We start from the raw sequence: 11,274 nt of genomic DNA on the forward strand, positions 1-11,274 counted from the left end.
GCATGGTTTTATGATGTCCACATGGCATCTTGAATTGGCTCCTCTTTATCTCTAAGAATCTCTAAGAAAAGCTCGCTTGTTCAAGTTTACAAGAGTTCACTTTGTCATCTTCTCTAGAACTGACAGAAGCAGTTTCTCATTGCATCTGCTCTTCAACTACGGGTTGGCTCTTCACTCTCTCTCTCTCTCTCTTTGCCACACATGCACGCACGCATGCACACACATACACAACTTGTGATGGCGTGCAATTTGATGATGAATTTACACACACACACACACACACACACTCTTAAGTCCAGATAAGCTGCACTATTTTTGAGGCCCGCTATAGTAAATGGCTACATCTTTTATCGCATTGAGGGATTCAAGACAAAGCCTACATAAATGGAAAGTTTAGGGCACAAAAAAATTTTGATAGTTACAGATGAGGGTTCGGATATTCAAGATTAGAAGCAGAAAACCATCTCCAGGACTACAGGCTGCTACATTAATCTGGGATTGCATGTGTTGCACATCTGCAAACATTGTGGATGGATTCTTCTTCGCTTTATTTTTGTCAATATCACATTCGATTGCATGTGCAATTTCTTTTCCCGTGGTGGCTGGATATTGTGTTGTATTAGCAACATTTGTATGTATTGTATTAGGAGTTCCTCACCGGCATTGTATTGTATTTGTTTACACATCTGGCACTTAACTGGGTGCGTAGGTGAAGGTGTTTAATGCATCACATTTGGTTTTTTCATTTAGTCTCCACCTTTTGAGAATTCACATTGTGTTGTATAAGATTCTTGACCTCTACACAAGTGCTAGAATGTTCAAGCTAGTAGGATAAGATGGAATTTAAAATTTATTATATATATATATATATTTTTTGGATAGGTTTGTTTACTCAAGTATTTGTTGGTGTTTGTTTATGTTTTATTTTTCAAATGCTTGAGTAAGCACAGGTTTGTTTACATATTTGGGGTTACGTGTGATGCACATATGCAAACTTGTGTAATCGCTTGATGTGAAATTAGTAATAGCGTGTCCATGTTCAAAATCAAGGCTTGACCTTATCTAATGAGTTTTCCGATTGCGTAGGGAATTGATAGAAGCATTCAATTTTAGTTTCTCATCGCATTTGCTCTTCAACTTCTACGTAAGGAGCTGCCATAACATCCAATCTCTTGTTGTGGTGTTATTGAGAGCGCGTTCAGTTCTTCAGTCCGGGTGGCTTACAATCTAGTGGTCAAGCTGAAGAATGGTAAGATGGGAATCATCTTATTCAACTCTTAGATGGAAAAAGTGTAGCAAAGTTAAGAAAAGTCTTGTAGTGTATGGCTTCTTTTGCCTGGCTGAGGTCAAGAGGGGGTTTTGTCTCATAGATTTGGGGATTTAAGTTTCTTGTGTTTGCTGCCTTTGGCATCATTTGTGCCTAATCTTCACTTGCATTGATGATGTAGAGGCCATAATGGTTGCCATTGTGAAAAACTAGTCTCCAAATGAGCGCGAACTACTTCTCAGAAGTCTGGTGGTTTGTTATGATCTAGGAGGCAAAGCTTTTCAGTGATCCACCATGCGAGGAAGACCTTGAAGCTTCTGAACTTGGAACACTACCCTGTACTCTTCCCGATACTATTTATTCTCATTCACATGATGCACACAAGGTAGTCATATCACTTGGCTCAAGTTTCAGACTACTCGTTGTGTTGAATTTTGTCTGTATAGATGGTGATCTTTGATGCACACAATGTAATAATATCATGGGGCTCAATTTTGGACTACTTGCTGTGTCAAATGTTTTTTGTTGTGTCCAATGCTCTAGCACCACATCTAGAGATGGTGATCTTCATCTATACACTGTCCTCTTCCAATGCCTTTCGCTAATTGCTTTCTCTTTTGTCCCCAATTCTCCTTATTGGCTTTGTCTTATCTGATGGGTTTTTTGGATGTGTAGGGAACTGATAGAAATATTTGTTCTTCTTGAAGCATTTGATTTCAAATACGGCCATGTAAGTATTCTTGTCCCAATACTCTCTAGCTTCCTTTTCTGCTTTGTTTATGTCTAGTTGTTGCTTTACCCTCTATTGCTTCTTCGTTTTTGGTGGATCTCCATCCATTTTCTTAATCACTATCTTTTTATTAATTCTTCATCGTCTTGGTGGATTTGAGTCTTATCTCTGCATGACTCCATGTAAGTATTCTTGCCCCATCACTCTTGAGCTTCCTTTTATGCTTTGTTTATGGCCATCTACTGCTTTATTCTCTATTGCTTCTTCATTTTTGGAGGATCTCCTTCCATTGCCTTAATTGCTATCTCTTTCATTTCCTTTGCTTCATCTATGGCAGAATGAAGAAAGGGTTTAAACTAGTCACATGTTCCATAAGCGCATTGCCTTCCTGCCATGCTCCGGGTCATGGCAAGGGCATGGATAGCCTAGTTGCAGTAGATTTGAGCATTGTTTTCACTCAATGCTCTCCAACAATAAGTGAAGATGTCAAGAGCAAGTTTGTACCGCATTTCATAAGTTCATTACCTTCCTATCATTCTTCGAGATATGGCAAGGGCAATGACAGCCTAGTTGCAACTGATATGAATGCTATCTTTTCTCAATGCTCTCCACGAGTGAAGATGTCAAGAGCATGTTTCTACCACTCTTCCAAAAGGTAATTCCTACAGTGTCTCTTTTACAGAAAAAAGCATGCATAGATGATACATACTGAAAAAAGAGAAGATTTATGAAGATGCATGCAATCAATGATGCATCAATTGGAGAAAAAGGACCCCCCAAAGTGCAAATTACAGAGCATCACAATGATAGAAGTCCTTCTCAACCAATTTTCAAAAATCCTCTTTAATAGTCAGCATTGTCGACAGTGAATTAAGAAATGTTGTTCAAGCCCATCACAAAACATGCAAAGCCAATAGATAACTCCGTTATAGTTATATGAAGAAAAAGAGAAATCCCATGATAGAGCAGAATATCAACCCATGCCATGAGTAAATACAGAATCTGTACAAAATATACTTCAGTAGTTTAAAAGAATCTTTATATGTTATACCACATAACTTATGGAGATTTCCATCATGGGGATTTTTGAAAATTGGCTGAGAAGGATTTATATCATTGGGCTACTCTATAATTTTCACTTTGAGGGTTTCTTTTTCTCCATTTGATGCATCGTTGATTGCATACATCTTCATAATCCTTCTCTTTTTTAGTATGTATCATCTATGCATGCTTTTTCCTGTAAAAGGGGCACCGCAAGAACTACCTTCTGGAAGGGTGGTAGAAACATGCTCTTGACATCTTCACTCATTGTTGGAGAGAATTGAGAAAAAACAACACTCATATCAATTGCAACTAGGCTATCATTGGCCTTGCCATATCTCTGAGGACGATGGGAAGGTAACACACTTATGGAATGCGGTAGAAACTCGCTTTTGACATCTTCACTTATTGTTGGAGAGCAATGAGTAAAAACAGTGCTCAAATTTTTTGCAACTAGGCTATCCATGCCCTTGCCATGACCCAGAGCATGATAGGAAGGCAATGCGCTCATGGAACGTGTGACTAGTTTAAACCCTTTCTTCATCCTACCATAGATGAAGCAAAGGAAATGAAAGAGATAGCAATTAAGGAAATGGAAGGAGATCCTCCAAAATTGAAGAAGCAATAGAGAATAAAGCAGTAGATGGCAATAAACAAAGCATAAAAGGAAGCTCAAGAGTGACGAGGCAAGAATACTTACATGGAGTCACGCAGAGACAAGACTCAAATCCACCAAGACGATGAAGAACTAATAAAAAGATAGAGATTAAGGAAATGGATGGAGATCCTCCAAAAACAAAGTAGAGGATAAAGCAACAACTAGCGATAAACAAAGCAGAAAAGGAAGCTCGAGAGTATTGGGGCAAGAATAATTACATGGCAATATTTGAAATCGAATGCTTCAAGAAGAACAGATATCCAAAAAAGAAGCCATACACTACAAGCCTTTTCTTAAGTTTGCTACACTTTTCTCATCTAAGAGTTGAATAAGATCATTCCCATCTTACCATTCTTCAGCTTGACCCCTAGATTGTAGCCACTAGGACAATGAAGAACTGAACGTGCTCTCAGTAACACCAAAACAAGAGATTGGATGTTACGCCAGCTCCTTACGTAGAAGTTGAAGAGCAGATGCGATGAGAAACTGAAATCAAATGCTTCTATCAATTCCGTACACAGCTGGAAAACCCATCAGATAAGGTCAAGCCCTGATTTTGAACATGAACACACTGTCTCTAATTCCACAGCAAGTGATTACACAGGTTTGCATATGTGCATCACACGTAATCCCAAATACGTAAACAAACATGTGCTTACTAAAGCATTTGAAAAATAAAACATTAACGAACACCAAAAAATACTTGAGTAAACAAACCTATCAAATATATATATATATATATATATACTAAAATTTAAATTCAATCTTATCCTACCAACTTGAACATTCTAGCACTTGTGCAGAATGTGGTCAAGAATCTTATACAACACAATGTGCATTCTAAAAATGTGGAGACTAAATGAAAAAACCAAAAGTGATGCATTAAACATCTTCACCTACGCACCATATATAAGATCTGCAAGCCATTACAATGCAGTTAAGTGCCAGACGTGCATACAAATACAATACAATGCCAGTGAGAAACTGCTAATATAATACAGACAAATCTTGCTAATACAACACAATATCCAGCCCCACGGGGAAGAAATTGCACATGCAATCAAATGTGATATTGACCAGAAACAGAGCAAAGAATAAGCCTTCCAAGATGTTTGCAAATGTGCAACACATGCAATCCTAGATGAACGCACCAACATGTAGTCCTGGAGTGGTTCTCTACTGATAATCTTGAATATCCAAACCCTCATATGCTATCAAAAGTTTTTTGTGCCCTAAAATTTCCATTTATATAAGTTTTGTCTTGAATCCCTCAATGCAATAAAAGATGTAGCCATTTACTACACCGAGCCTCAAAAATAGTGCAGCTTTTCTGGACTTAGGAGTGTGTGTGTGTGTGTGTGTGTGAATTCATCATCAAATTGCAGTCCATTGCAAGTTGTGTATGTGTGTGTGTGTGTGCACGGGCTGTGTGATAGAGAGAGATAGAGAGATCAAGAGAGAGAGTGTGAAGAGCCAACTTGTAGTTGATGAGCAGATGCGATGAGAAACTACTTTTGTCGGCTCTGGAGAAGATGACAAAGTGAACTCTTGTAAACTTAAAAATGCGAGCTTTTCTTAGATATTCTTAGAGATAAAGAGGAGCCAATTCAAAGATTCCACGTGGCCATCATAAAGCCATGCTCTAAAATTATCGGCAGGTAGGTTATGGGTTCGAACCCTGTTGGCCGCCTTGCATGTTGTTCATGGGATAAGGGGAATCCCATGGTACTATGCCCTCTGCGCATGCGTGTGCGAGTTTCTTCTAATGCCAACATTTAAAAAAAAGAAAAATGCACCAAAGCTCTTATAGGGTTCTTTATCCTTTCTTTTATGCAATGTTGAATATAATGATGTCATGGGAATAGAAGAGTCACGAGATAGGCAATTATGTATGTTTGCATCTGAAATTTGTAGTTTATATAACTTCCGACGTAGTATTCTTGTAATGATCATGTATATGGAATGAAATGAGAATGAATCTTGTTGGCTGTTTTGTGTATTATGCTCTTTGTATTTCTCTCATTCTCTGTTTCGCTGTTATATGAATTGTTAAATGACTTTAATTTAATGATTAGATTAAATTTTGTTGCCGATTTTGAATGATCAATTGAGTCGGTAACACTTTGGCGATCACAATGAACAACATTGCTTAATTCACTATCACTGACAATTCTAGCTAGTAGTGCTTGCTAGCATGTATTGAAAACCCAATAATATATTCATTTTCAATTTAAAATGTCCATAAACAATTATTATCCATTCTCTCCCAGTTCAAATGTGGCCTCTTTTTTTGTTACTCGAGTCATGGTGTCATGGATGGTCTCTCTCCCTCTCTCTCTCTCTCTCTCTCTCTCTCTCTCTCTCTCTCTCTCTCTCTCTCTCTCTCTCTCTCTCTCTCTCTCTCTCTCTCTCTCTCTCTCTCTCTCGCTCGCTCTCGCTGGCAGTGACCTATCCTCCTAACTATGTTTTTACTTCTCCTGCCATCTCCATAGATCTATGGAGAACCATACAACAATATTTCCACTAGCTCCAATGTTGGATATGCAGACAACGTGTTCAATGTTGGTAAGTAAATTGCCAATGTTAACTTACGATGCGGGCATATATGACATTTAAGTTATTTCAAGTAATTAATGTTTCGTGTATGTTTGCCGTCCTCAAGAGAAACTTTCAGAAGGGATCCATTACAGGTGATGAATCACAACTCCCAAGATCTAGCTCTTTCTGTGATCAAGATATATGAGAGAGAAAGAAAGAGGAAATAGCAGGAACACAAACAAATGCAGGGTGAGCAAGGACATCATGCCCTCAATGATGAGGAGAAAAATAAAATCTCCTCCAAGATTGTGGTAGCTTCCAAGAGCAGGACTAAATGTTTTGGTACTAAAGTGAAACAAGAAATCTGGAAGAGATCAGTCTTCAGTGGAGGAGGCTACTATATAACAGAGCTCAAACATCTCCAATGTCTCCAACACATTGGCTACTGTGAAGTAGCCAAATTCTAACAATGAGTTGTGTTTGAAGAATGCAATGTTGCAGATGATGCTAAATTTAAAGAATAACATGCCTATTGCAAAAAACTCAAGGGTCCTTAAAGTTGGGCGTCGCTCCTTGTTCTAGCTGAAATCATGGTTGAAGCCTAATATTGATGGCGGATTGTTTTCAATGGTTGCATGACACAAGCAACACTGTCATACCCTATCACAGACAAAATTAAGGAATTGGTCTACACATTTTGGGGAGAGGAGACTCGCATAGCCCCCAACATGAAGGATGTTTGTCGAAAGAGAATGGGGAGAAAAAGCTACATAAAATACCCTATGCACCTCTTGTATGAGCCTCAAGTGATCAATCCAATTGATATGCCATAACTTATGTATTCTATGCATTACATCTCTAGTGCATAATAACTTCTATAATTTAATAACTAGCATACTATTCTATACTCTAATACAAGTAACCACACTGTGCATGCTGTTCGTCATATCGTGTGAGCAGGTGAGCACACTATCTATGCTACTTAGCATACTAAAGATGCTTGTTAACACACTATGTATGATAGATACCATGACAATTATGCTAGTTAGCATACTTTGTATACTTGTACACACATTGTGTATGCTAGTTAGCATACAGGGTAGGCTATTAAACACAATGATTGTGGTAGAGTTAACACACTATATATGATGGTTAGCATAATGTGTAAGTTGGGAAGCACACTATCTATGCTATTAAGCATACTTTTATTGTGGTTAACATAACTATGTATGCAAGTAACCACAATGTGTATACTAGTTAGCATTCCACGTATGCTAATTAGCATACTGGGTATGTTGGTTAACACAATGTATGCTAGTTATCATATCTAATATGCTGACTAGCATGCTGCGTATGCTGGTTAACACAATGCGTATGCTAGTTAGTATTCCTCCCGAGGGCTTCACCATGGAAAACTTACCGTACCAGGTAAGTGCAAGGGAGGGGGGTTTTTTACAAGTTACATAAGCGTATAAGTTAGGAGCAAGCCCCCAATAATTTATCTCCCAAGCTGAAAAATAAGGGAGGGGGGGTATCATATTTATGGGGGGGGAGGACCTGACGTGGGTTTGTAATGATTGGTCATCGATGTGCACTAGAACTCAGATGAATTTAGGGAAAGTTTTTTATTAGGTCACACATCAAATTTTTCATCAAGCCGGTCATAGATAAGGGTTGATTTGGAGCAAGTCAAGGATTGATTTACACCAGCTTTGGATGGGTCAGAATTGGAGAGTAGCCGGAGTGCAGGCTGATCGGGCACATAGTTGGAAACTCAAACTAAGACACGTTGATGGTACATCTAGTTATCAATAGAAGTGGTTCCTTAGTACATTGCCATTCACTATGGTACACACTCTTAGTACATTGCCAGTCACTATGCTACACACTCTTTGACTAGTTTTACTCCATTAGATCATGTGAGACCTAAGTTTATATGTAAGATAGGGGTATGATAGTTTTCTTCATTGATTTTCATATAAGCGTAGAAAGGGGGATCATATTTCCCTAATATGAGTCATATATAGGGGTTTTATCAAAGTTGTCCGATCGCAGGTGGCGTCCCGCTTTGTATATAGAGTGAATCCCTCGGGGTATTCCTGGTATGATAACTAGCATATTGGGTATGCTGGTTAACATAACTATGTATGCCAGTAACCACAATGTGTATACTAGTTAGAATTCCACGTATGTTAATTAGCATACTAGGTATGTTGGTTAACACATTGTATGCTAGTTAGCATATCTAGTATGATGACTAGCATGCTGAGTATGCTGGTTAACACAATGCATATGCTAGTTAGTATTCCTAGTATGATAACTAGCATATTGGATATGCTGGTTAACACATTGTATGCTAGTTCGCATACCCGATATACAAGTAATCATAGTGGGTATGCTAGTTAACACACTGATTATTCTTATTAGTGTACCTAGTATGCTAGTTAGCATTCTGGGTATGCTAGTTAACACAATGTGTCTGCTCATTAGTATAGCATACTGAGTATGATGTTTAACACAATGTGTATGCTAACTAGCATACTGGATATGCAGGTTAACACATTGTATGCGAGTTAATACAATGTGTCTGCTAGTTAGCATTTCTAGTATGCTAGCTAGCATTATGAGTATGCTGTATAAAACAATGTCTATGCTACTTAGCATTCCCAATATACTAACTAACATATTGGGTATGCTAGTTAACACATTGTATGGTAGTTAGCATACCTAGGATGCTAATTAGCATACTGGGTATGTTGGTTAACGCACTGTATTGGGTTTGTTGGTTAACACACTATTTATGCTAGTTAGCACACCTAGTATGCTATGTAGTTTAGCATACCTCATATGCTAGTTAGCTCACATGCTATGCAGTTTAGCATACCTCATATACTTGTTGGCACACTAAGTGTTCTATTAGCATACCTGATATGCTAGTTAGCCTACATGGTATGTTAGCTAGCATAGTGGGTATGATAGTTAGCACTCTGATTATGCATGTTAGCATACCTAGTATGCTAGTTAGCATTCTTGGTATGCTGGTCAAAACACTATCTATGCTAGTTAGAATAAATAGTATGCTAGTTAATACACATGCTATGCAGTTTAGCATACCTCCTATGGTAGTTTGGCACTAAGTATGCTACTCAGCATACCTAGTATGCTAGTTTGCATAGTGGATATGCTAATAAGTTTGCTTGTTAACACACTATTAGCATATTGAGTGTGCTGGTTTACACACTGATTTGTTTTGATTATCATGTTGGATGTCCTCATTAGAATTTTGTATATTCCAGATAGAATTTTGGGTTAGCATACTTCTCATTTATGGATATTGCAGGTCAAGTTCTTTTACATGTTCAAAGAAAGACATCCAAATTGCAAGATTAGGATGAGAATGTTTGAGATGTTGAAGCCATTCTTTTGTAGGCGGATGAAGGATAGATACATATGCTATTGTGAATACCGTGTGAAAATATCCTTTCTAAAGGACACATTGAACCACATGCACTCTTGTGCTTTTGGGCTGCATGAAGCAGGTTGCAATTGTGTATGCAGTATCTGTGCCAGAGGTGACAACATTAGCATGGGTTGCTTGGCTTCACGTGGGGCTTTACAAAACACGTTCAAAGCTGTGACACATATGTGGGAGTTAGTTCTTTGTCCAAAGTAGCCAGATGCAAGTTCCATAGAAGGGAATGTATGATGGGAGAATGTGAGACATGTGCAGTGAAGAGGATGGAATTATGCTTCTTGGAGACAACAAAGCCAGATAAGAGTATTATTGTGAAAGTATTTGCATATGTAGAAGCAAAAGACAAGCATGTCAATAGTAAAAAAAAAGAAGATATTTTGCATAAAGAAATGTAGTGATGGGAGTTCCTTACAACTCTTGAAGACCAAGTAGAAGATCTTCATCACTCATAATTATATAGCTTGATGGCAAGCACAACAATTCAAGGATTGTCTACTTAGGTTTTCAGATAAAATGATTGTTTCAATTGTTGATTTTGCAAAGAATTATGCCTTCAAGGGAAAAATGAGATTGAGTCAATGCACTTGCACTCTAGTCAGGTAACCATTTTTGTATACATAACGTACTACCGCAAGGCGGGGAAGGTAGTCAAAACAATCCACTTCTTCATATCGGATGACAAGGTGCATGACACATTGTTTGTGCAACATTGCTTCATGTTGCACCGTGATTGGTTACAACAAGACGGTGTCACTCCTAAACAACACTGGGTGTGGTCCAATGGTGCAGCTCGCAGTTCAAGGGAGCCAAGCCTTTCTATTTTGTTGCAAGATATGTTGGATTTCCAAGGATGGGGATGAGACAGTTCTTCTTTGGATCAGGGCATGGCAAGGGATAGCACGATGGTGCATGAGAGTTTGTGAAAAGAACCTTGACCCATGAACAATTGAAGCCTAATGGATCCCTTCTAAAGTTTGCAGTAAATGTGGTTGCTTATTGCCAAGCCAACCTGTGAAAGGAAAGACCTACATCATATCCTTCAAAAGAAAGGGAATGTGCACTTAAGTTTTGGGAGGTTAAGTTAAGGGATGTGAATAGGGAGGTCAGGTGGAATTGTGCCACTATTAAGGAAACGCGCTCTTTGCATGCTTCTTGTGGTCACAACCCAAAGGTGCCAACTTCCCTTGCAAGAAAACCATTGGCATGCTTCTATGATGCATGCATGCACTCAAGTTGAAATCGTTACATCAAAGCTCATGTGCAGCCTTGGGATTATCATTCTTTTGATGCCATTACCTGATGAGGTTGAGGATGATTCTGAGCTGACTGGTGAAGTTCCAATAGATGAAGTCATTGGCTATGATGACCTTGTGTACAAAGGCCATCATAATGTATTGAGTAGCACTCTATGTGTTGGCAACACATTTGTGGTAAATCTAGGTGCTTCAACCAATGTTGAGGATTTCTACCTAGTCAAGTGTGTTGCAGCAAGGGAGAAGGTGGAGAAAGGCTACATCGATGAATGGAGCAATGTAATTGATATAGGCTCGTATGTTGTGCAAGGA

The sequence above is a fragment of the Adiantum capillus-veneris genome, chromosome 29 (genome assembly GCF_014529385.1).
Source record: "Adiantum capillus-veneris isolate H3 chromosome 29, ASM1452938v2, whole genome shotgun sequence".
In the NCBI taxonomy this organism is placed as follows: Eukaryota; Viridiplantae; Streptophyta; class Polypodiopsida; order Polypodiales; family Pteridaceae; genus Adiantum; species Adiantum capillus-veneris.